The sequence below is a fragment of the Lontra canadensis genome, unplaced genomic scaffold (assembly GCF_010015895.1).
Source record: "Lontra canadensis isolate GAN:19392208 unplaced genomic scaffold, GSC_riverotter_1.0 scaffold77, whole genome shotgun sequence".
Lineage (NCBI taxonomy): Eukaryota > Metazoa > Chordata > Mammalia > Carnivora > Mustelidae > Lontra > Lontra canadensis.
The window spans coordinates 4,904,152-4,931,079 of NW_022631071.1; the positions used below are offsets into that span (position 1 = coordinate 4,904,152).

The 26,928-nt window shown below is 36.5% G+C and overlaps 1 protein-coding gene and 1 non-coding gene across 5 annotated transcripts in view; both read right to left on the reverse strand.

Moving 5' to 3' along the window:
• DIAPH2 (diaphanous related formin 2) overlaps window positions 1–26,928 on the reverse strand; it is a 1,009,576-nt gene that overhangs the window by 21,719 nt on the left and 960,929 nt on the right. The window lies entirely within an intron of this gene.
• On the reverse strand, window positions 19,643–19,796 carry LOC116881815. Its single transcript, XR_004385492.1, has one exon. It is a non-coding gene; the product is annotated as a small nucleolar RNA SNORA62/SNORA6 family (small nucleolar RNA).

The following is a 26,928-nucleotide window of genomic DNA, read 5'->3' on the forward strand; positions in this document are numbered from 1 at the left end:
AGGCCCTACTGCAGAAGGTTGAAGAGTAAGGGGAGGTAATAAATATAAGTTATACTTCCATTTCCCATGACCATGAAAGAGGTGATACGTTCATAGAGGAAAAACACTTTTCTCAGGTCACTATATCTGATATGTCCAACACCACTTCTAGGTAAAAATGTGCTCATAGTTTTTTTTACTTAGGGAAGCAGCACTGAATAGGCTTTCTTTCCCCTCCCCCCTCCAAAGAAGCCACTGAATGGACAACGGTGGACATCTGACCCCCTCAATGACAACTAATTCAGATGCTGGCTAGTAACACATGACATACCTTGTGATGAAAGGCACTACTGAATAGGGTGACAAACAGTTGAAAGACAAATAGAAAGGAATGAACAGACACGCAGAAAGAAGAGAAATCCACTGTTTTTTTAAGGTGTCCTGAATAAGTTTCTGCTCTAAAAGAGTTCACTATAACAAAGACATGATTTACATGATATAATTCCTAATGTTGGGGTCAACTTCATTCAAAAAACAGGCAGTAAAGCTTCCTATGCCATTATTTCTTAATGCAAGATAGGTTTAAGTTTTGTGCATTCTTTTTTATGTAAAAAATGTTGACATAAGCATATTCTGTATTATCACCTTATAAGTAACCAGTGTATTGCTCATGGATATACACACTTGTTTTTGTATTACATGAAAACCAAGCAACATCATGGTGTACTGAACTAAAGAAATTTCATAATTATATGATAAAGAAAATTTTTCAGATTTGAGTCATCCCAGAGTATGATACTATTTTCACACCTGGCATAGGTAAGCTGGACATATAAAGACCTGTGACAGGGGCGCCTGGGTGGCTCAGTGGGTTAAAGCCTCTGCCTTCGGCTCAGGTCATGATCCCAGGGTCTTGGGATCGAGCCCCACGTCGGGCTCTCTGCTCAGCAGGGAGCCTGCTTCCTCCTCTCTCTTTGCCTGCCTCTCTGCCTACTTGTGATCTCTGTCTGTCAAATAAATAAATAAAACCTTTAAAAAAAAATAAAATAAAACCCTTTAAAAAAAAAAAAAAACCTGTGACAAAGAAGTCAATGCCATCTTCATGATGTAAGCAGAGGTACAATGAGAATGTGGTCTTTGTAGAGCAACTTGCAATTGTTTATTAGCTGTAAATAGAGGGGTAAATGTGTACTTAATCATTTTTTCCCAATTCTAGCAATAAATGGATATCTATATTATAAAAATTTCAATCCTAGTTTTATCTTCACGTGAGCAAGGCTACTTTACAAAATTATCAAGTTGACACTACCAGTTTTTATTCAATGTGGTGTCTGATTATCCTGAGGAAGATGAGAAAGACTTAAAGTTATTAATATCATTTTGTTCAGTCTACTTCTACAACAGAGACTCTGCATTAGTATCAGTGAAGTCAAAATATATAACTGGATCCAAATCTAAATCTTTCTACTACAAAATCTAGCATTGGGGTGCCTCAGTGGTGTAGCTGGTGAAGGATCCAACTCTCATTTTCAGCTCAGGTCGTGATCCAAGGATTGTGAGATCAAGCTGAGAGTCAGGCCCTGCGCTCAGTGCAGAGTCTGCTTGAGTTTCTCTCTACTCTGCCCTTTGCTCCTCCCTGCCTAATATTAATACATAAATCTTAAAAAAAAACTAGCATCAGTAGATATATTAATGTCAATTTTATTTTTATCTGTTTTATAGTTTTATTAAAATTGTTAAAGCAGTTTTTGCCTATTTTTATATTCGTTGATGTTTAAGAAACAATATATTAAGCAGTTTTAACTCAACCACCAAAGACTCAAACTAGATTCCCATTAAATGAATCTATGGATTTCACCTCTAAAATCTGAGAAACAAGGTACTGCCTAGACTAACCCCTATAATAGACTTTCCTCCATTCAACTCATCCTCCAATCCACCTTTGAGAACTGTCTTCCCAAAGAGGCCTTACTCCCTAACTCAAAAAGCTACAGTAAATTTAAAACAAGACTAACTCGGCTCAACTGAAATTTGAAATGGTGGGGGAAAAAAAAAGATGACAACACTAAAAACTGTAACCAGTTAAGTTCCAAAGACTTCAGGGGCTCACAGATTAAAACTCACTGCAAAGGCAGACGAACATAAAAGTCAACAGATTCATTCTAAAGGAAGTAGCTCAGGGAGATTGGAATTGTTGTATAACTGAAACTAATGTAGTATTATATGTCAACTATACTTCAATTTAAAAAAATGTGCATAATAAATGTGACTAAAATTTGTGACAGCTAAGTAAAGGAGAAATTTATGGATGATATACTTTCTGGTTTTGTTTTACACAAATCCTACTATCCCCAATCAGATTTTCCTCTCTTTTCTACTACTCACCCTCACATCTAGTTAGGTTGGCTTTATAATTGTTCCATGAAGACACCTATACATATTCCAGATTTTTATGTACCCACGTCTGCTTTCTCCCTCCTCTCTGTTAAAGTCCACCCACCCTTCAAAGCTCAGTTCAAACCCCACCTTCCTGACCTCTTTGGCCTTCACTGATCTTTCTTTCCTCTAGACTCTTATATCATACAACTTAGCTTTTAATGTTAGCCAGTTTCATACTTTTCACTATCATTTTGTATACTGCCTTTTCAAGAATGTATCTCATTTATCTCTTTATTAGCCTTCTCAATACTAAATAGCCATTCAACATATACCTATTGGTTCTTTTTCTGAACAAAACTTTTATTGAGGACTTAAAGACACAAATATACCATTTGTTCCTATATACACATATTTATATGAGCCAATAAATAGTCTCAGAACTCTACCTTACCTTTTCAATACTTTCTTTTACTAAGGACCTAATTGTAAATCTTTGAAATTCATTCTGGGGACAGCTTTGTGTTTTTAGGGGATTTGAGGCAAAAGGCTATGTATGGTTAGACTGGGGAGGAATACGTAAAATGACATTTAGCAGTACTGAGACCTCCAATGCGGAAGACATAAAAACAGACGACTTGATGTCATCTGTTTGACAAATAATTATCTGTTGTCTGATGACAGATAATTCCTTAGAAGGCTCTCTTCTGACCAACCACATTATAATCTCATTCTAAGAGGCTCTATTTTATCCTATTCTGAGCACTAGCCACAGAATTCAATAACCGTAAGTATCAGAATTTCATTTCAAATGCACACTTTGTATGCATTACTCTAAAATAGTTCGTCAGGATTATTTAGCTATCTTTTGAAAGATACTCCAGCAGTGAATACTTTCTTATAGATTAAAATACACTTTCTTATAGTGTAAAAAATACAATTTCTCTAAGTATAAAATGTCATACTATATAAGTAAATTTATTTTTTTATTTTTTCTAGTAATACAAATAGAGTGAAATTCTATTGAAAATACTGGGTGTGTTCCTTGATGACTGTATATATGAAAAGGCCCATTCTGAATCAACATCACATTCGTGCTTTAAGGATTAGGACTTTTTTTTCAGGTGATATTTTCCTTGACCTCACATGATATTGTTGACAATTATTTCTTCCACAAAACTCTCTCCTCTCTTGGCTTGCATATTACCACATTTTTTAATTTTCAAATTACCTCCCTGACTGTTCCTTTCTGTTTCTTTTATAAACTACTATTCTTTTCCTTGTTCGTTACACATTAGTAATTTTCAGGGTTTTATCCTTTATGCTTTCCCATATTACTCTATATACTTTCCATAAGCAATTCTCTATGGGTATATTCATCCATGTGTAAAACTCCAACTACTCAACCTCCTTTATGCTAATGGATCTCAATCCTACATTTCTTGGGCTCTAGACTCATTCATTCACCTTCTAAATATTTTTCCTGATTGCTTTGAACCTAATTCACTTTCAAGATCCAAGCCAAAATGATTTCCTTTTCTTTGATCCTATCCTCTCCTTTTCATGTCCTTATTTTGATGAAAGGACCCATGATATGGATTGAATTGGGTCCCCACCCCCAAGTTCTTATGTTGAAGCCCTAGTCCCCCATATTACTTTAGTATGTGGCTTTATTTTAAAATAGGGTCTTTACAAAGGCAGTCAATTTAAAATGAAATCATTAGGATAGGCTACAATCAAAAATGACTGGTGTTCTTATAAAAAGGAGAAATTTAGAAAGCAATACTCACAGAGAACACCATGTGAAAATGAAGGCAGAGATCAGGGTGATGCTTCTATAAGCCAAAGGATGTCAAAGATTGCCAGCAAACCACCAGAAGCTAAGAGAGTGACCTGGAACAGATCTTTCCTTAGCACCCTCAGTGGGAGCATGGCCCTGCCAACACCTTGATCTTGGACTTCTATCCTTCCAAAGTATGAGACAATTTCTGTTGCTTAAACCATTTAGTTTGTGGTACTTCGTGATAAAAGGCTTAGAAAACTAATAGAGCCATCATACACCAAGTCATAAAAATGAAAACAAGAAACCAAGAAACCCCAAACCATCACCCTGGACTCCTTCCTTTTTTTCACCCTTATATTCAAGTAAGTGTTCAATAAATTCAGTTCCTTCTAACTCCTTAAGTATTCTTGGATCAATTTCTTCATCATATCATCTCCACTGCCATTTTTCCAGGGCAGGCCTTCTTCCATTGCCTAGGCTCTTAGAATAAATCCCTTTTGAGTCTCTCCTGCCTCTAGCCTCATCCCCAACCCATCAACCTTACATGTTGTTAGGAGATTGTGGAAAAGAAGCTGGAAATGGCTCTTTATCACCCACGCAATAAAAAAAAAAAAATCAAACTCAATAGTATCCAAGGTCTTTTAAGACAATTCATTTTACTAGCTTCTCATACCTATACTTCAGTAATGCTGAGCTGCTTGCTCATCCTTGAATATACCATGCTCTCCCCTTGCCTCCAGAAATGCTGTTTGCTTTCTTGAAACATGCTTCTCTTCCTTTTTCCCTTCCTGCCCAAGAAACTCCTACTACTCTGTTAAGATTAAGCTTGAACTTTACACTGTGACTGCCCTTGTGCTGTTTCCCCCACTTTACTGTGAGCTCTAGAAAGGCAGGAATTGCCATTTGCATCTGTTTCCTTAATACTTGGGAATATATTAGAATGAATACACAAATGAATATGTCCTTTTGTTTATCCACAAAGTGAAAATATTAGAGAATATTCATGAATAAGTTTGCGCATGTGTGTTAACACTATTCTTTAGGTGAGTTAATTCAGTTATGATTGTCTTTTTTTTGGTAAAGAGGGCTGGCCATATCTGTCTTTCATAGTTCAGTATACACTGCAAATCTTTTATTAATTTTTCTGTGTGCTTTGAAGCCTCCAATGAGAGAGTTCTATTGAAGATCTGTTAGCTCAATGGTCACTATAGGGCAGAGTTAAATTCATCTTTCCACTCTTTGGATCTTCAACAATTTTTTTAGGTCTCTCAACTCTCCTCAGGTATCTTGTAAAAGAATCAAAAGCAATTTGCTACAATAGTAATATAGTGACATAGGAGAAATCAAACACTACATTACTACACAGAATGTCTAGTTGCTACTTTCTACTTGAATAACCCAAATCATGTTTGATACCACTTTATTTTATGAAGGGAAAGGGTTAAATGATCCTCATTTCTACTAGGTTGCAAAGGTTGTTTAATAAAACTCCACTCTCCCCCAATCCAGTGAGTTCCCTTATCTTGTATTATTGCCTCCGGGTAGCTAATGCTTGAGAACTTTTATTATCTTTAAATAGTTAAGAAAACCATTCCCAGTTATGCATAGCTCCCTTTTCTTTCTCCCTAGGTAGGGACAGAGCACCAACATACATGCATAGAGCTTAGTTAACACATCACAAAAAAACATACTGCCAAAAAATATTCAGTGTTTTCTTGTGAAATGGTAGCAAGTCCCTTCACACCACAGCATAGAAAGTGTTCTACTAAAGCTTTAATGTGAATTTGCTCATTGGGACTGTGCATACAGGTGTAGAACAATTATTAGATTTGATATCCGAATGAGCTCAGGTTCCCATTAGAGCCTGACTGTTTCAATGACCCAATTATTTTGTTTCCACTGCTCCCAGAACTGATCAATTTAATTATTCTGACTAACAAAACATTTAGGACATGAATTTCTGATTTGTTTTAAACCATATGGGACATCTAAAAGTGCTTCACTTAAAAAAAATCACAACATAGATGAAATGACTATGAAAATATGTTAGACACTTAGAAGGAGGGCGAGGCCAAGATCCATGCTAGGTACACAGATACTGTCTTTCCTGGAATGGTCCTCCGTTTAGACTACTCCTTATGACCAGTTACATCTTAGCAATTTCATTCTTCTCTAGAATACTAAAAACAGAAAGCATTAATTTATCAATAGGGGTAAGGGTACAGAGGCAGTCAAATTAAAATCATTGCTCCCTGCTATAATACAGATCCTTAAAACAGCTAATGTCCACAAGGGCAAATAAAAAACTTTGAAGAGCATTTGGCAAGGAGAATAAAGAACAAGAAAAGGAAGAAAATGTAACTAACTTTAGAGCTGATGTATAAGGACTATTGCCTTTTATAGGTAGAAAGTAAGATCAAATTATTTTTCTTTTTTTTTGTAATTTTTTTTCAGTGTTCCAAATTGTATTTCTTAATAAAAAGCATATCAACTTTGAAATACTGGATTTTGACATTAACTTTAGCTGAAGTGGTATATTAGGAATAGTATGTACCTTGGTAAAGAAAAAATACACTGTTTCAATACAGAAATACACTGATTTCGGTAACTGTGACTTATATCCAAAACATCCATTCTTTCAGTTTACATTAATGAGTATTAAAAAGTTACATGTTTGCCTACAGGAATTACCTACAGGAAAAGGCAGCATAAAAGTATTACTGGCCTCTAAAATTTTGCAGATGTCAGTTTATTTCTCATCAGTGAATGCATCTGTCTTTAAAAAGAATGAAAGTGACATCAAAATGGTCCCCTTTACTCCTTGCATCCTTTCATTAATGATATGTAATGGCTGCTGAGCCCACAATAAATGTGTTTGTGTCCAATCCTATTTCCATCATTTTACAATTCAATCTGATTTCTTAAAAAAGAAAAAGAAAAATGGGAGTCATAGGAGATGAGCACAAGTTGCTGCTTTGAGGCATTCCTTGACATTGGCCTTCATTTCATACTTCTGCTCCAAGAGCCTAATTTGACAAAGTACACAGAGTGAGGAGATAATTCTCTTCAGCTCCTCTCCAAAACTGTCCGACAGGAGTCAACAGTGATGCTTTCCAAAAGCTACCCTCTAACAATTTTAGATGAAAGTCTGGGGAAGCTTTCTAGCTATTCCTTACATTATTTTATTAAAGAAGGGTGTAAAAATGCATTTGCCTCAGTGGGCCTATTTTCCTCCTTTGGTTCAACTCAATCCAATTTAACAGTTAGCAGTTTAAATAACAGAAGTTACAAGTTGCCATGCACAGACGCTTTGCATGCCACTTGAAAGCAAAGAATTTAGAGATGGAAGCAAAAAAGGAAAGAAAAATAGCATCCTCTCTTCTACAAAAGAATGTCTTTAATAACAGCAGCTGGAAAAAGATTCTCTGAGCTTGTGTCCTTCTCCTACTGTTTTATATATAGCAGCTATCATACTTTTCTTCCTAGGCTATATCTACTGACAGACTGTCAAAAGCAAACCACTTTTCCCCTTATATTGCAATAATCATGCACTGAATTTTTAATGCACTCAAAACAAATTTTCTTATTATAACATCACAGTGACAATCCTCACAAAATGCTCAATGTAAAATGATATATTTTAAACATGACCATCATAAAAGCACCCTATCCATAATTACTATTTTTAGTTGAATAAAATATCAACATTTTTATTTCATGTTTAGGTTAATATTTGCAATTCAGCTTTTTGCAATATTTAAATGGAATTGAATGCATTATGGAAAAACTTCTAAGAAAAGAGCAAACTTTAAAATTTCTTCTTTCTTGAGGAGGTTGCCATCCTTTTTTTTTTTTTTTAAGATTTTTATCCATTTACCTGACAGACAGAGATCACAAGCAGGCAGAGAGAGAGGAAGGGAAGCAGGCTCCCTGCTGAGCAGAGAGCCTGACGCGGGGCTCGATCCCAGGACCCCGGGATCATGACCTGAGCCAAAGGCAGAGGCCCTAACCCAGTGAGCCACCCAGGTGCCCTGGAGGTTTCCATCCTTATTGTCTACCTATAACTTTCATCATTTAACATTAGAGAAAAAATCAGACTTGACGCAAACTGGATGAGCCCATTATTTATTACATGTTAGCTAAGTCTCTATGTCCACCAACTGTGACTTGACTCAATTTTGAATTTACTTAATGATTATTTAGAAATAATGTTTATTTTTATACCATATGCTACAATCATAAGGATTAGTAGACATAATCCACAAGCTTCTGATACATTCAGATTGTAAATTGGTTAGTGTGAAAGAAGGGGAGGATCAAATCGGTCACTGCATCTTGATACATAAAAACTAACTACATATACATTTGTGCATATAAACTAGTAACGTTGGGAGCAATGATGATGTTGGTATCTTAAAATGCCAATATTCTATAGGCTAGATCTGAGGGGAGACATAGTTCAGAAAAATAAGTTATTAATAAATATATAAATAAATACCTAAAGTGCCTTCCTATTGACTTATGAGAAACAGCTCTAATTCTGCACTCCTTCCTCACCACCTCAGTTTTTGACTCCCTGGCTTTAAAGCACTCTAGAGGGGACGTTAGTTGATATTTTTAACCACATGGTTACCTTACCTAAGCATCTCCAGCTTCGACAGCATTTTTAGATGCACCATTACATTATCTACTCCAGGATTTGGTAGTTTGCTCCATCTTTGTCTGTCCTAGTTACCATTTTATCATGAACCTGAAGACCAGTTATCATTGTACCTTAGCTTTTCCTATAAACATTTTCAAACATGTCCATCCCTCATCACAGATTCAAACAAAAGGAGCACCTGGGTGGCTCAGTTGGTTAAAGTGCCTGCCTTTGGCTCCGGTCATGATCTAAGGGTCATGGGATCAAGGCCCTCATCAGGCTCTCTGCTCAGTGGGGAGCCTGCTTCTCCCTCTCCCTCTGCCTGCTGCTCCCCCTGCTCGGCTTTCTCTTTTTCTCTCTGTCAAGTAAATAAATAGGAACTTTGAGGAAGTCTAGCAGTTAAGATGGCAGAGAAGTAGCAGGCTGAGACGACATCAGGTAGCAGGAGATCAGCTAGATAGTTTATCAAAACCATTGCCAACACCTACAAATCCAACAGGAGATTGAAGAGAAGAAGAGCAACAATTCTAGAAACAGAAAATCGACCACTTTCTGAAAGTTAGGACCGGCGGAGAAGTGAATCCAAAGTGACGGGAAGATAGACCGTGGAGGGAGGGTCCTGCTCATGGCAAGCTGCAGAGCAAAGGAGCACAAAACCAGAACTTTTAAAAGTCTGCTCCACTGAGGGACATCACTCCAGAGGCTAAACCAGGGTGGAGCCAACATGGGGACAACATGGCCTCAGGTCCCGTGGGATCACAGAAGGATCAGGGGTGTCTGAGTGTTGCAGAGCTCACAGGTATTAGAGTGGGGGAGCTGGCTAAGGAGACAGAGCCGAGGAGTGAGCTCTCAACTCAGGGTTACCATGAACCATAATATGTGGCACAGGCCACTGCTCTGTGAGTGGGGTCCCCACAAGATCCAGGGAGACCCCCCCCCGGAAGAGCTCAGGGATCTGTGGGATTTGGAGACTCCAGGCCGAGTTGTGTGCCAGAGACAGGCTTGGTCAAAGGCTGGGTGAGATCAGAGCGCAGCCGGAGGCCAAGGAGACGGGACTGATTGAGCGCTTTTCACCGAGTGCGGCTGGAGGCCGGGAAGACAGGAGTGATTGAGCGCTTTTCTCCGAGGGTGCACTGAGGAGTGGGTTCCCAAGCTCTTATCTCCCCGGGCCTGAGACTGGGAGGCTGCCATTTTCATTCCTGTCCTCTGGAACTCTACGGAAAGCATTCAGGAAAAAAAGCTCCTGAAAGCGAACCCCAGTGGATTACTCAGCCCCACCCCTGGTAAGGGCAGTGCAATTCTGCCTCGGGCAGAGACTTGAAAATCACTACAACTGGCCCCTCCCCCCGAAGATCAACAAGAAATCCAGCCAAGACCAAAGTCACTTACCAAGAACAATGGAATTCCAGAGGAGGAGAAAGCAAAGCGTGGAATTCATGCCTTTCTCCCCATGATTCATTAGTCTTGCAAAGATAATTTTTTTAATTTTACTTTTTTTCTGCTAATGTTTTTTTAACTTTTACCCTTTCCTCTTTTAACATTTTTTAACAAGTTTATCTTAACAATACCTTTCATAAAAAAAAAGAACCTTCATTATTATAGTCATATTTTATCCTTCATTGTATCTAACTTTATTTTTTGTATACACATAGGGTTTTTTCTTCTAAAAAATTTGGGGTACAACTTCTAATAGATCAAAATACACCCTAAATCTAGCATCGGGCTTGTTCTAGTCTCCAGCCTGAGCAAATTCTCTCCACCATCTTTTATTTTATTCTCCGAACCAATTTACCTTATCAACTCCTTTTTTCGAAATTAAGAAAAAAATTTTTATTCCGTCTTTATAGTCATATGCCATCCCTTCATAGTTTTTACCCTTATATACGTTTTTCATTCTTTAAAATTTTGGGAGGTAGTTTCTTTTAAGAGACCAAAATACTCCCAAAATTAAGTGGGTAACCCTGTTCTAGTCACCAGTCTAAAATATATATATATATATATATATTTTATATTTCTTCTTTATTTGTTTTCTTTTTAAAATTTTTCTTCTGAACTTACTTTTACCCTCTTTCTCCCCCCTACAATTTGGGGTCTCTTCTGATTTGGTTAAAGCACATTTTCCTGGGGTCTTTACCACACTTTTAGTATTTCATTTGCTTCTTCATATATCCTTATCTGGACAAAATGACAAGGCGGAAAAATTCACCACAAAAAAAAAAAAAAAAAAGAACAAGAGGCAGTACTGAAGGTTAGGGACCTAATCAATATGGACATGGGTAATATGTCAGATCGAGAGTTCAGAATGACAATTTTCAAGGTTCTAGCAAGGCTTGAAAAAGCCATGGGAGATATTAGAGAAACGCTGTCTGGAGAAATAAAAGCCATTTCTGGAGAAATAAAAGAAATAAAATCTAACCAAGTCGAAATTTTAAAAAAGCTATTAATGAGGTGCAATAAAAAATGGAGGCTCTTACTGCTAGGATAAATGAGGCAGAAGAAAGAATTAGTGATATAGAAGACCAAAGAAAAGAGAATAAAGAAGCTTAGCAAAAGAGAAACAAGAAACTACTGGACCATGAGGGGAAATTCAAGAGATAAGTGATACCATAAGATGAAACAACATTAGAATAATTGGGATTCCAGAAGAAGAAGAAAGAGAGAGGGGAGTAGAAGGTATACTGGAGAGAATTATTGTAGAGAATTTCCCTAATACGGCTAAGGGAACAAGCATCAAAATCCAGGATGTGCAGAGAACTCCCCCTCAAAATCAGTAAGAACAGGTCCATACCCCATCATCTAATAGTAAAATTTACAAGTCTTAGCGACAAAGAGAAAATCCTGAAAGCAGCCTGGGACAAGAAGTCTGTTAACATACAATGGTAAAAATATTAGATTGGCAGGGGACTTATACACAGAGACCTGGCAGGCCAGAAAGAATTGGCATGATATATTCAGAGCACTAAACGAGAAAAACATGCAGCCAAGAATACTATATCCAGCTAGGCTATCATTGAAATTACAAGGAGAGATAAAAAGCTTCCAGGATAAACAAAAACTGAAAGAATTTGCAAACACCAAACCAGCTCTATAGGAAATATTGAAAGGGGTCCTCTAAGCAAAGAGAGAGCCTAAAAGTAGTAGATCAGAAAGGAACAGAGACAATATACAGTAACAGTCACCTTACAGGCAATACAATGACACTAAATTCCTATTTCTCAATCGTTACCCTAAATGTAGATGGGCTAAATGCCCCAATCAAAAGACAAGGGGTATCAGGATGGATAAAAGAAAACAAAACCCATCAATATGCTGCCTACAAGAAACTCATTTTAGACCCAAAGACACCTCCAGATTTAAAGTGAGGGGGTAGAAAACAATTTACCATGCTAATGGACATCAAAAGAAAGCTGGGGTGGAAATCCTTATATCAGATCAATTGGACTTTAAGCCAAAGACTACAATAAGAGATGAGGAAGGACACTGTATCATACTCAAAGGGTCTCTCCAACAGGAAGATCTAACTATTTTAAGTATCTATGCCCGTAACATGGGAGCAGCCATCTACATAAACCAATTAATAACAAAATCAAAGAACCACATCGACAATAATACAATAATAGTAGGGGACTTTAACACTCCCCTCACTGAAATGGACAGATCATCCAAGCAAAAGATCAACAATGAAATAAAGGCCTTAAATGACACACTGGACCAGATGGTCATCACAGATATATTCAGAACATTCCATCCCAGAGCCACAGAATACACATTCTTCCCTAGTGCCCATGGAACATTCTCCAGAATAGATCACATCCTGGGTCATAAATCAGGTCTCAACCGGTATCAAAAGATTGGGGTCATTCCCTGCATATTTTCAGACCACAATGCCCTGAAGCTAGAACTCAATCACAAGAGGAAATTTGGAAAGAACCCAAATACACGGAGACGAAACAGCATCCTTTTAAAGAATGAATGGGTCAACCAGGAGATTACAGAAAAATTGGAAAAATTCATGGAAACAAATGATAAGGAAAACACAATGGTTCCAAATCTGTGAGACACAGCAAAGGCAGTCCTGAGAGGAAAATATATAGCGATACAAGCCTTTCTCAAGAAACAAGAAAGGTCTCAAATATACAACCTAACCCTGCACCTAAAGGAGCTGGAGAAAGAAAAACAAAGAAAGCCTAAATCCAGCAGGAGAAGAGAAATCATAAAGATCAGAGCAGAAAGCAATGAAATAGAAACCAAAAAAACAATAGAACAAATCTACAAAACTAGGAGCTTGTTCTTTGAAGGAATTAATAAGATTGATAAACTACTGGTCAGACTTATCAAAAAGAAAAGAGAAAGGACCAAATAATATCATGAATGAAAGAGGAGAGATCACAACCAACATCAAAGAAATACAAACAATTATAAGAACATACTATGCGCAACTCTACGCCAACAAATCTGACAATCTGGAAGAAATGGATGCATTCCTAGAGACATGTAAACTACCACAACTGAACCAGGAAGAAATAGAAAACATGAACAGACCCATAAGCAGTAGTAGGAGATTGAAACAGTCATCAAAAATCTTGAACAAACAAAAGCCCAGGGCCAGATATCTTCGCAGGGGAATTCTACCAAACATTTAAAGAAGAATTAATTCCTAGTCTCCTGAAACTGTTCCAAAAAATATAAACGGAAGGAAAACTTCCAAACTCATTTTATGAAATCACCTTGATTTGGAAATCACATTTTTTTTGGAAAACTTTTGGAAAGTTTTTTGGAAATTTTGGAAAACTTCCAAACTCATTTTATGAAATCACCTTGATCCCAAAACCAGACAAGGATCCCATAAAAAAAAAAAAAAAAAAAAAAAGAAGGAAAAAAAAAAAGAATTATAGACCAATATCCTTGATGAACACAGATGTGAAAATTCTCACCAAAATACTAGCCAAGGGGATACAACACTACATTAAAAGGTTTATTCACCACGACTAAGTGGGATTTATTCCAGGGCTGCAAGGTTGTTACAACATCTGCAAATCAATCAATGTGATACAATACATTAATAAAAGAAAGAACAAGAACCATATGATACTCTCAATAGATGCTAAAAAAGCATTTGACAAAGTACAGCATCCCCTCCTGATCAAAACTCTTCAAAGTGTAGGGATAGAGGGCACATACCACAATATCATCAAAGTCATCTATGAAAAACCCACCTCAAATATCATTCTCAATGGAAAACAAAAAGAAATTAAATGCATCTAAATCAGCAAAGAAGAAATCAAATTACTACTCTTTGCAGATGATGTGATACTATGTGTGGAAAACCCAAAAGACTCCACTCCAAATCTGCAAGAACTTGTACAGGAATTCAGTAAAGTGTCAGAATATAAAATCAATGCACAGAAATCACTTGCATTTCTCTACACCAACAACAAGACAGAAGAAAGAGAAATTAAGGAGTCAATCCCATTTACAATTGCACCCATAACCATAAGATACCTAGGAATAAACCTAACCAAAGAGGCAAAGAATCCATACTCATAAAACTGTAAAGTACTCATGAAAGAAACTGAGGAAGACACAAAGAAATGGAAAAATGTTCCATGCTCCTGGATTGGAAGAACAAATATCGTGAAATGTCTATGCTACCTAAAGCAATCTACACATTTAATGCAATCCCTATCAAAATCCTATCCATTTATTTCAAAGAAATGGAACAAATAAACCTAAAATTTATATGGAACCAGAAAAGACCTTGACTAGCCAAAGGAATACTGAAAAAGAAAGCCAAAGTTGGCAGCATCACAATTGCAGACTTCAAGCTCTACTACAAAGCTGTCATCATGAAGACAGTATGGTACTGGCACAAAAAGAGACACACAGATCAATGGAACAGAATAGAGAGCCCAGAAATAGACCCTCAACTCTATGGTCAACTAATCTTCGACAAAGCAGGAAGGAATGTCCAATGGGAAAAAGACAGCCTCTTCAATAAATGGTGTTGGGAAAATTGGACAGCCACATGCAGAAAAATGAAATTGGGCCATTTCCTTACACCACACAAGAAAATAGACTCAAAATGGATGAAGGACCTCAATGTGAGAAAGGAATCCATCAAAATCCTTGAGGAGAACACAGGCAGCAACCTCTTCAAACTCAGACGCAGCAACATCTTCCTAGGAACATCGCCAAAGGCAAGGGAAGCAAGGGCAAAAATGAACTATTGGGACTTTATCAAGATCAAAAGCTTTTACACAGCAAAGGAAACAGTTAACAAAACCAAAAGACAACTGACAGAATGGGAGAAGATATTTGCAAACGACATATAAGATACAGGGCTAGTATCCAAAATCTATAAAGAATTATCAAACTCAACACCCAAAGAACAAATAATCCAATCAAGAAATAGGCAGAGGACATGAACAGACATTTCTGCAAAGAAGACATCCGGATGGCCAACAGACACACGAAAAAATGCTCCACATCACTCGGCATCAGGGAAAGACAAATCAAAACCACAATGAGATACCACCTCACACCAGTCAGAATGGCTAAAATTAACAAGGCAGGAAATGACAGATGCTGGCGAGGATGCGGAGAAAGGGGAACCCTCCTCCACTGTTGGTGGGAATGCAAGCTGGTGCAGACACTCTGGAAAACAGCATGGAGGTTCCACAAAAAGTTGAAAATAGAGCTACCTTACAACACAGCAATTGCACTACTGGGTATTTACCCTAAAGATACAAATTTAGTGGGGCACCTAGGTGGCTCAGTGGGTTAAAACCTCTGCCTCTGGCTCAGGTCATGATCCTGGGGTCCTGGGATCGAGCCCCACATTGGGCTCTCTGCTCTGCAAGCAGCCTGTTTCCTCCTCTCTCTTTGCCTGCCTCTCTGCCTACTTGTGATCTCTGTCTGTCAAATAAATAAATAAAAATCTAAAAAAAAAAAAAAAAGGATACAAATGTAGTGATCCGAAGTGGCATGTGCACCCGAATGTTTATAGGAGCAAAGTCCACAATAGCCAAACTATGGAAAGAACCTAGATGTCCATCGACAGATGAATGGATAAAGAAGATCTGGTGTATATATATACAATGGAATACTATGCAGCCATCAAAAGAAATGAAATCTTGCCATTTGCAACAACGTGGATGGAACTAGAGGGTACTGTGCTTAGTGGAGTAAGTCAATCAGAGTAAGACAACAATCATATGATCTCCCTGATATGAGGAAGTGCAGATGCAACGTGGGGGGTTTGGGGAGTAGGAAAATGATAAATGAAACAAGATGGGATCGGGAGGGAGACAAACCACAAGAGACTCTTAATGTCACAAAACCAACTGAGGGTGGCTGGGGGGAGGGGGGTAGGGAGATGGTGGTGGGGTTATGGACATTGGGGAGTGTATGTGCTATGGTGTGTGCTGTGAAGTGTGTAAAGCTGGTGATTCACAGACCTGTACCCCTGGGGCTAATAATACATTGTATGTTTATAAAAAAATTTAAAATTTTTTTTTAAAGAATAATAAATAAATAAATAAATAAAATCTTTTAGAATAAGATTCAAACAAAAAGGAGTTTTTCATACCACGTGAGTTCTCAATTCATGCAGGTCACTAAAGTGTATGTGTTTTGTCTTTGTTTTTTAGATACTGTTTTTAGAAACAATCTCACGAACTTGTATAATAGTTTGGGAATAATCACTGGAACATGGAATTCTAGAGCTGGAAGGGAATTTATGGATTAAATGAAGATTAACCTCTCATTTTATAGACGATGATACCAACTTACAGAGAAGAAAATTAACTTATTGTAAATACTCTGCACAATGAAGATATGGAGCTGAAAAGCTAACAGTAGGGAAAGGGATGTAAGATAATGAACCATATAACCATAATTATTCTATCATTCATTTATTGGATAATATAAAATGACACTTTTATAAAATATGTAGTCGTGAAGAAAGATATTATGACAGATCTTCTGATGATCTTGTATGATAACCACTCTAAAGAAAGTAATTAGGGAGTAACAGTAAGTTTAAAACTTTGTAATTTTGTAACATAACATTCAGTATTTCAGTTCTTTGGTAAGGAAAATCCATTGGATCCTAGATATAAATCTGATAATGACGATGTCATATATATATATATATATATATATATATATATATATATACACACACACACGTATGTATATATATCTTATATATATATAAAGATGGCACTGCATCTTTATTAAAAAGGCATTAGATATCTGTATAGTTTAAAGGAGAAGTCTGTTTCACAAAGTCTCTATTTCCAATTATTCTCTGGAATCTGAGTGAGCTGTACATTATCAACAGAAGTATTTAGAATTCAACTAGAAAGCAATAACTTTTTTGCATGCATTCTTTATGCCACTTGCTTTTGGGTATCTGCTTTAAAATACTGTTCCTTTCACTGATTTTAACTCAATTTCTTTTTCTGTACAACTACCTTCTCATCAAGGTTTTTTACTCCTGTGAGCCATAGACATACTGTGACTAAGAGCAAAAGGAGATGGAAGTCTGTGTACACATGTTTACATATATGAATCTCATTACACTGTAGTCACATTTCCTATTTCTAAAATATTTACCTTTTCTCCAAGACTCTTCCTTTTTTAGTCAAACAAGACAGTTTTTCAATTCATCTTACTATGTGCTTCATACAAATACCCCCTTTCACCCACCTTAATATGTGGGCTATCATCTCATGTACATTTCCAATCAGAGTAACATTCCGGCAGTCACAAAGAAGCTAGTACTGCAATCACTCTAATACAGCCTTAATAATATTATATGATGGGTCAAAAAACATCCTCATAGTTAGTATATTTTATTTTATGGTCCTATTTAGTCCTTATAGCTTGTTACTTATGGTTTCCCACACCTTTTCAAAAGTTTCCTTGTTTGCCTTATGCGCTGTATTATGTTAATTTTGTACTGCAATTAATCAGCATGTCAACATCATGTACCAATTTAAATAAAACTTCAAATTTTTTATCAGCTTGTAAGTTTTATTTAATTGAAATAATTAAGTAGATAAACTTGCTTCATGTTTGGATTCCACTTAAATTGCTTATATAATTTTGAATTGCTTTGTAACAAATTTTCTATATTCCCTTGTAATAATTTTTATAGCAACGGTATACATTAAATAAGGAAAAACAGCACACTTTAAAAAAAGTTTTCTTAAAATATGCAGCTTTCTAAAAAATTATTGTGCATGTTAAAAACTATACTATAAGCCATAACACACAGTGTGCCTTCTTTTTCTTGGGAACTTTCCCTATGAAAAACACCATGGCAGAAAAGAGCAATGTCCTAGGATCTGAAGAGAACTGCTTGCTGAACTGATGCCTAATTTTTATCAAACAAGGATAGGGATATTTCAGACCTCACATGGTTACAACTAAGATCAAATAAAATCTTCTCTGTAGAATGCCAGGAAACGTGTGGCACATACTAGGCATTCAATTCATCTAGTGTTAGCTGTTTATAAATCTGAACCTTACTGTGTGTGCCAATCTGGGGGAAGGGAGAACAAATATCAACTGACAGGTAAAGGTCAAGAATGACCTACTGAGTATTCAGAAAAAGGCAGAGAAAATAAGCAATAATAAGCTTACACTTTGTGTATTTTATTTAGTGGGGGCAAAGAATTTATACTGAGGAAAGATGTAAAATGCAGCTTGTCAGGATTTATGAGGAAAAGATTTCCTCTTTTCTCATTACGATAATAAACAGTGATCAAAAAATGCCTCATCAGACTTATGGAAGATAATGAAGGTAAGTACAACTTCAATTATATCCCTGATTTATAGATAATGTTGCAACATCTCAAACACTGAACATCATATTTTACCATAATCTATTTGCAAAGATGTGTGTATGTATGTGTGTTTTAGGAGTATTATGGGGAATCATTTTTCATTTCATTCTTTTCAAATTAGAATGCAGTTAAATAACTCTTCCAGAAAGAAAATGCTAATGAACAAAAACTACATTCCTTCAAATTCTCTTCTAATATGTCTCAACATTATAGATATAATCAGTGTTTATATACTCTCTTGTGATCTAATTCTTTCATTTAACATTGTTTTGTGTATACATTTCCATGAATTGTCATGCAATGGAACCACCATCAAACATTACCTGTTTCCCTACAGCTCTTCTAACACCTCATTTTGTGCTTAGACATTCTAACAGATATATGTTTCTACCTTACTATTATTTTATCTTTGAGAGAGAGAGCAAGAGAGAGCGCATGTGACTGGACAAGGTGGAAGGAGTGGAGAGAGGGGGAGAGAGAGAGACAATCTTAAGCAGGCTCTACACCCAGCACCAAGCCTGACACAGGGCTTGAACCCAGGCCCCTGAGATCATGACCCAGGCCAAAATCAAGAGTTGGACACTTAACCCACTGAGTCACCCAGGTACCCCTCTACTGTTATTTTCATTTGAGTTTCTTTACTTGATGGTGAAAAGTGTGTTTTTCCCTGTGATGACTTACTGTGTATGTTCTTTCCCTGCAGACATCTTCTCTTCACCTCTTTCTTTCCTTATGTGAACTGCCTTCTGAACCACGTCTGCAATCCCCTTACACATTATGTATAATATCAATATGGCCAAATTTGTTGATTACACCACCAAAACTGTACAACTAAATGGTATAGCTATACACCTTATCATTGCCAATACTTCAATGCTTTGAAATCCAATATCCAAATGGCCTCCAATTCCTCTGATAAGTCTCTAAAATTTTTCTCAATCTAGTCTTCTCTCCTAGATGACTCTGGTCTTTTCACAGTTTTATTTTTTAATTGTTTTTTTAAATTATATTTGTAGCAAGAATTACTATCAAACTCCCTTCATTGGGCTAGAGACCCTTGTGGTGTTAATGAAAGACCTGTCCCTCATGTAGCACACTACCTACACTTGTGGGTTCATCAGCCAGCCAGTAGCCTCAGCTCTAAGCTCTAAGGATATGCAGCCACAGTTGGTTTTTACAGTCTAGCCTAATCTCATTCACAGCCCAGTCTTATATCCCCATGTTCCCAGGAATTCTTTATTACATCTAAGTGGACTACTCATTGTTCCTGAATAATTCTTCTTGCTTTTCTTCTGCCAGGCCTCTGTTCATGTCATTTCACCCTCCTTATTAGGCCCTTTCTCACTACTTTACTCCTATTTACACATACACAAATGCCTATCTTACACATCCTTTAGACTTCATCTCAAATATGAATGACTTCCTAAAGCTTTTTCTGATATTCCTCAACTGAATATGGCTTCACTTATCTAAGAACCCCAGAGCAGTCTGTAGCTTCTTTACTTTCCCAGGTAAGAATTATTTGTTTGTTTTATTCCCTTGGAATAGTTTGTAAACTACTGAGGACAGAGGCTGCAACTCATATTTTTCTGCAAATGCTTTGCACATAGTAGGTGTTCAACACTTTTTCTTGAATTAAATATTCTCCAAAGTATGAAAACTCTTATGACACCAAGAACATTGTCTCATACATGTTTGGATCATCCTGGCACTTAACACATATATGGAATGAATTTTCCTATTTTCTTATAAAAATAGGAAAACATGAATGTTCTCAAGGTTATGTAATTGGATATAATTTTCAAGAAAATATATATTCCTATCTTCCTAAATATAAGGCATGTCTCCCGACTCATTATGTCTGAGGGAAAAAAGCGACAATCTTATAGTCAAGTACTTATAAATTCTTTAATTATAAGGGGCCTTATCTAAATTATTTTATTTTTAATATTAAAGTACTCTAAAGGACACAGTCTGGGGCCTCGATTAATGTGACTTTTAGGTGATTACAGAGGCAAATTTACAGAATTGGAGTGGGAGTTAAAAACAATGAAATGTAACATAGATCTAAGGATTATTTACAGGGTGTGACTTCACAGTATTAACTGTTTGATATCAATGTAAAAAAGACTTTGAAAGATCAGTTAAAATTGCAATATAGTTAGTACCTAGAGAAGATAAAAAATAAAACATTTAGAATGAATGGAATAAGCAACTTACCTAGTGTTATACAAATAGATATATGTGGCTTGAGATCAAAATTACAGTGATGTTAGCATATGCTGATTAGTGTTGTACCTTTACCTAACAACTTAGATGAACATGAATGTAGTGTCTTCCAGAAAAATGTTTGGTGACTCAAAATTGGTTCTCCATGCTTATAGAAACACTGATGTCAGAGATACTTGTGAAGAATTTAAACAAAACTGTTTTACAAAATGGGATGGTGGAGGAAGAAAACAGTAGTTCTTCATTAAGGTATTATTTCACACCATATGCAATTTGAATACATCTGTATAATTAAATTTGTTGTAATTAGGTATTTTACTGTGTCATCTACATTTCCAAAAGGCTATATATATTGAAGATAATCAAAAAACTTTAAGACAGTCATATTAGGAAAGTGGAGGCACACCTTATCCATCACATCTGTTACAAGCTTTTCAATTCAGGATAACCCGCATGGCTCCAAAGCCCACAACAGTAAGAACTGCCATTTACTTAGCATTTACTAGGTGCCATGCACTTTTTTGGTTTGTTTTTTCCATTTTATTTGATTTTTTTTCAGTGTTCCAGAATTCATTGTTTATGCACCACACCCAGTGCTCCATGCAATACGTGCCCTCCATAACACCCACCACCAGGCTCACCCAACCCCCTACCACCCTCTCCTCCAAAAACCTCAGTTTGTTTCTCAGAGTCCACAGTCTCTCATGGTTTGTCTCCCCTTTCGATTTCCCCCATCTCACTTCTCCTTACTTGTGGAGCATAAGGAGTAACACGGAGGACATTGGGAGATGGAGAGGAGCCATGCACTTTGTTTAGCGACTTGCTTATCAATGACTCTTCAAACAAACCTATAGGGTAGGTATTATAAAGCCATTTTACAAATGAGGAATGTGCCTTCAAGAAATTAAAAAGCTTGCTCAAGACCATGCAGTTAATAAGCAGTGGACATCAGTGAAGTTTCAAAGGCTATAACCTGAACCACTACACCGTAGTGCCTTCACAAGCACTGAGCCTGAATTTCTACATCCATCATTTTGACAGGATGGTGTTTTATATAAACAGATGTGAAGCCAAGAGTAGGAAAAGAACAAGGAATTTTGTAAACCATAAATGCATTACTATCTATAATACTAACCCTTTTACTACATTTTTATTTTTTTAATAAATTTTTAAACTAAAAACCTAAAGAAAACCATACTCATTATCTATTTAGCCTTCCAATTCTATTTCTTGTGAGAGTCACCTCTGTAGAAAGGGATGATTTGCCCTTTGCTTCTCTAACCTTCTATTTGCTAACAATGTGTTTACAGTGCAAGAATTGACCTGAATTACTTTACTTTTTAAAACGTGCTATTTCATTACAACTTCAGGGATAACTTATTCCATAAGGCACCTGTAACACATCCCCTTCCCTACTGTTTACCTCTGCAATGTTTCAAGGATACCCCTTAGTTCCAATACTCTTGGGTTTGGTTAACAGGGTTGTGACTCTCCTACCCAAACCTTTCATGATGTTATGATTTGATGGACTCTGAGCATAGCCTCACTCAACCACTATCTTTCCCAAAAGAAGAACCCTAATTTTTTAGCCTTTCTTAATAGGAAATCCTCACTATTTGCTGGTTCATTGCAAATGCATTCCCTTATCTGATACAGCTTTTTAAAAAGGAGCAACCAGAATTGTATGAAGTATGGAGGACCTTAATCCTGTACTAAGGAAGTAGGATGTCTTCTGTTTGGATGCCAATCTCTTTCCAGGTGTTGACCAGCAAAATGTTGACCTTTGTGGGTACAGTACCTTCCTGAAATAATTTTTTCAGGGAACAATTACCAGTCAACTGTTAGATCCCTTTTTCAAGATAGGAACTGAGAAGTAGGAGCCTGCCAGCCTGTGAATGCAGCCTGGTTTATTTAACCTTCTTTTTCCCCCACCTCCAAATGCATTCCCTTACCTAAAGGTAACCTCATCTGCCACTTCTCAGCCCACTCATGAGCCTCAAGAGAGGTTCCTGCAGTTTATTCCTGACAGTTTGGCATTTCACTTTTAGTGAACCCAGAACAGTTGAGTGTCAAGTGCAAACTTCTACTTCAGTTTCCTTAACTTTTTGATAGAATAAACTACTTCCTTGACATAATTAAAGTGATAATGTTTGAAACTGAAGGAGAAATATTAAATATAAAATTATCCCTCAATTAAAAAGATGCTCTGTACAGTGATAATTTTTTTTAACTTTACACTTCTTCACAGTGTTGACGAAAAGTAGATGGTAATAGAAGCCTAGATTTAGACATGCTATTGGCTTCATATCATTGAAGGCATAAAAGTAAAGGACTGATCTGCCAAATATCCTAAAATGCATTTACATTGTCATCAAGCCTTCTAATTGGTCCCCCCCAGGTTGCTTTCTAATTCTATATCCCTCTTACATATTTAAAGAGCTTAATGTTTATGGTTACTTCATTTTAAAAACTTTTATTTCCTACTCTAGGAAGCCTTATTAATTTTTATAATACTCCTTTTACAGATTGTAAGATAAATAAAATAGATTTTTAGTCTTTTCATATATGCTTCAATTGTAGGGCAGTTTATTGTGAATTAAGAAAAAATTAATTAGTGGAATTATAATTTTCCTGTAGACATTTCAACATAAAATAATGAAGACAAGATTTTGAAATTTTGTTGTAAATAGTTTAGTATGTTAAGGAAATATATTTCTAAGGTTTGAGGTATTTGGGGGTCAATGCAAAATTAATTTGCAGAATTCAATTATACTTTTGGGTCAATGTCTACCACCAAGTGGTTATACTGGAGTAGGTAATTATAACCTAGGCTCCCCTTGCCTACAGCCTAGACTAACATGAATTGAATAAGTGTTGCTTTAATATCTACCTTAGTTTTAAGTTCTGTCCTGAATACAGGTTGCTTTGCCAATTAAACTTCCTGAAGGATCTGCCTCAAATTTCATGTCATAAGTAGATGCATCATGATACAGTGTAAAGAGCACAGAATGTGGACCAGAGATCCTAGGTTCAAATTTTGCTTAGCATCATTCAAGCCAGGAAACTAAGAATGAGTCATTTAACCTTTCTAATCCTCAGTCTCCTCACCTGCAAAATGAGGAGAGAAGCCTTATCTTACTATATTCACAAGTTTCTTCGGAGGATGAAAAAAGATACTGTGAAATTATTTAGTAAATAACAGCATATCAGGTAATCATAACGTTTTATTCTAATTTGTATTACTAACTACAAAGCTTATCCAAAGATAAACCCTCTTTCAAATGAGCCACTTTGTATCTTTTCTACTGTTGGCGCTCTATTTTATAATGTGATCACTTGAAAACATATTTATGATTTTATGGTTGCATTCATAATAAAAAAAAGTATTTTTTCCATGCCATCTTAATAAGCACCGAAGAAATAGCCTTGTTCTTTTTACCTTACCACTTTCTTTTTAGCTCAGGTTCTTCAGCACAAGCCACTCTGATGATGTTTAGAACCAAGATATCAAATGACACTGTCATGATCTGGAAATGTCTGCATAGTCCAATGGGAAGTCTTAGCAAATGTCAGAGTACCTCTAAGGCAAGGCAGATCTTCAGGATGGATAATGAGTCAAGAGTTTAGTACTAAAGATATAGCAGGGTACTGGGGAAAGGCCTACTTGATGCTCAAAGGTCAAGCAGTACAAGCTTAATGCTGAGTAAAGTAAAAGATCACTTAGCATTATGATTAGCACTGTTAAATGGATGCAGGGTGATGTAACAGATATAGTCAGCTAACACTTCCATTTCAGGAGGTGTCAGGATATTGTCATCCTTTCCCCTTCCTTTCTGGCAAGTAATTACTTAGAAAAGCCAACAACTGAAAACACATCCAGGTTCGGTAGTCAGTAGTCTACCATTGTTGAGTAGCTTTTAAAAGGTGTTGTAGTGGAGATAACTCACAGACTTTAAGGGAAGAGAAATTCTCTCTCCATATTTCTTACAAATGTTCCTACTGATGTGTCTATCACTGGTAATTTAATTTTTGATTTTTGTTTTAAAGCAAAACAAATAAATACATGCAGAAACCTGAAAAAGAAATTGATCCAAGTAGGTAACACTAAATCAAATAATACATGAATAATATATGACAGTTATATAATGATAAGCACTGCACCAAGGAATCCCCAATAACATTATCCCAATACTATCACCACTAATAACAAAATATTCCTCAAAATAGAAAATTAAAGGTTCCCCCCATTTGTCTCAAATAATTATAAAGAATGCTGAGATATATGGTAATATATGAAAGTTAGCCCTATATATTCATAATATGAAGGACTTGTTGCAATGGTTAGCATAATAATATACTTGTTAGTGTAACAGTACACTTAAAGTATAATTAGAGTTGAACCTAAGGGTTCTTCATGTGGCGTCATCTAGGGTTGAAGAAAGTGAAATAAAAAATGACACATTTGAGAAAGATAATATATATTTTAATCTCCGTTTAATCTAGTCGGAGTTTCCAAGGATTTGCTCTCATAGCCAACTGGCTGTTCATGTATATACTGTAGTAGACTGCTGGGGTTTATACAGGTTAGACTGCTAAACTACTTGAGGACATATTTCTATCCTTAACACTTAATATGGGCCCTGCACAAAGTTTGTGGCCAGTAAAACTATGTTGAATTAAACTTATAGAAATGTTGCTGTCATTAGGACTTACAGTCTTATATGTAGATAGAAAAAATGATTAGATACCAAGTGAGTGAAAATAGATGCTAGGAATTTAGATGAGTGTCTCTCTTTTTCACGTTTGTATCTCTGGCATCTAGTGCTATTCCTGGCACGTGGGCAACCCTCAGGAATGTTGAGATATCAGTGTGCCACATAGAGAAGGTAAAATTTGATCTGGATCCTGAGAGGTAGGTAGGATTTGAAGAGATTTGTTTCCAACACTTCTTAGCAGCATTTTCTAATGAAACTATAGAGGCTGGGTGGCTCAATCATTAGGTGTCTGCCTTCTTCTTGTGTCATGATCCCAGCCCCTTCTCAGGATCCCTGCTTCATGCTCCATGGAGAGCCTGTTTCTCCCTCTCCCACTCCCCCTGCTTGTGTTCCCTGTCTTGCTGTATCTCTTTCTGTCAAATGAATAAATAAAATCTTTAAAAAAAAGAGAGATAGACTAGAGAGGAACATCCCTCCTCTAACCCCATACAGATTTATGAGTCTCTTCTTTGTTAAAGCATGACCTCTTCTACTATGATGTGATACCTATCCCAATTTTCTGGTAGGTCAGGTTTATATAAATCAGAGTTGCACATTGGAATACAGGACAAATGTATTCCTTTTTAAAAACCTGTGCCCAATACCTAGGATACTGACTACACAGTCTGATATCTTTATCTACTAAGAGAACCACATTTTGTCCTTCAAATTCGAACCTGAATATAAAGCCTTGCCTTATAGCCTGCTCCCTTCTGCCATAAAGAGTTTGTTTCTTTTGACATCGGCCACAGCAAATTCATTCAAGACATGTGTCCAAAGGCAAAGGAAATAAAAGTGAAAATGAACTTTCGGGACTTCATCAAGATCAAAAGCGTCTGCACAGCAAAGGAAACAGTCAACAAAACAAAGAGGCAACACACGGAATGGGAGAAGATATTCGCAAATGACACTACAGACAAAGGGCTAATATCCAAGATCTATAAAGAAATCCTCAAACTCAATGCTCAAAAAGCAAATTATCACATTAAAAAATGGGCAGAAAAACCATTTTGAACCTAAGGATACATGCAGACTGAAAGTGAAGGGATGAAGAAGCATCTTTCATGCCAAAAGTCCTCAAAAGAAGGCTGGGGTAGCAATTCTAATACCAGATAAATTAGATTTTAAACTAAAGACTGTAGTCAGAGATACAGAAGGACACTACATAATTCTTAAAGGGTCGATCCACCAAGAAGATCTAAAAATTGTAAATATTTATGCCCCCAATACAGGAGCAGCCAACTATGTAAGAAAACTGTTAATCAATATAAAGAGTCATATTGATATGAATACATTAATAGTAGGAGATCG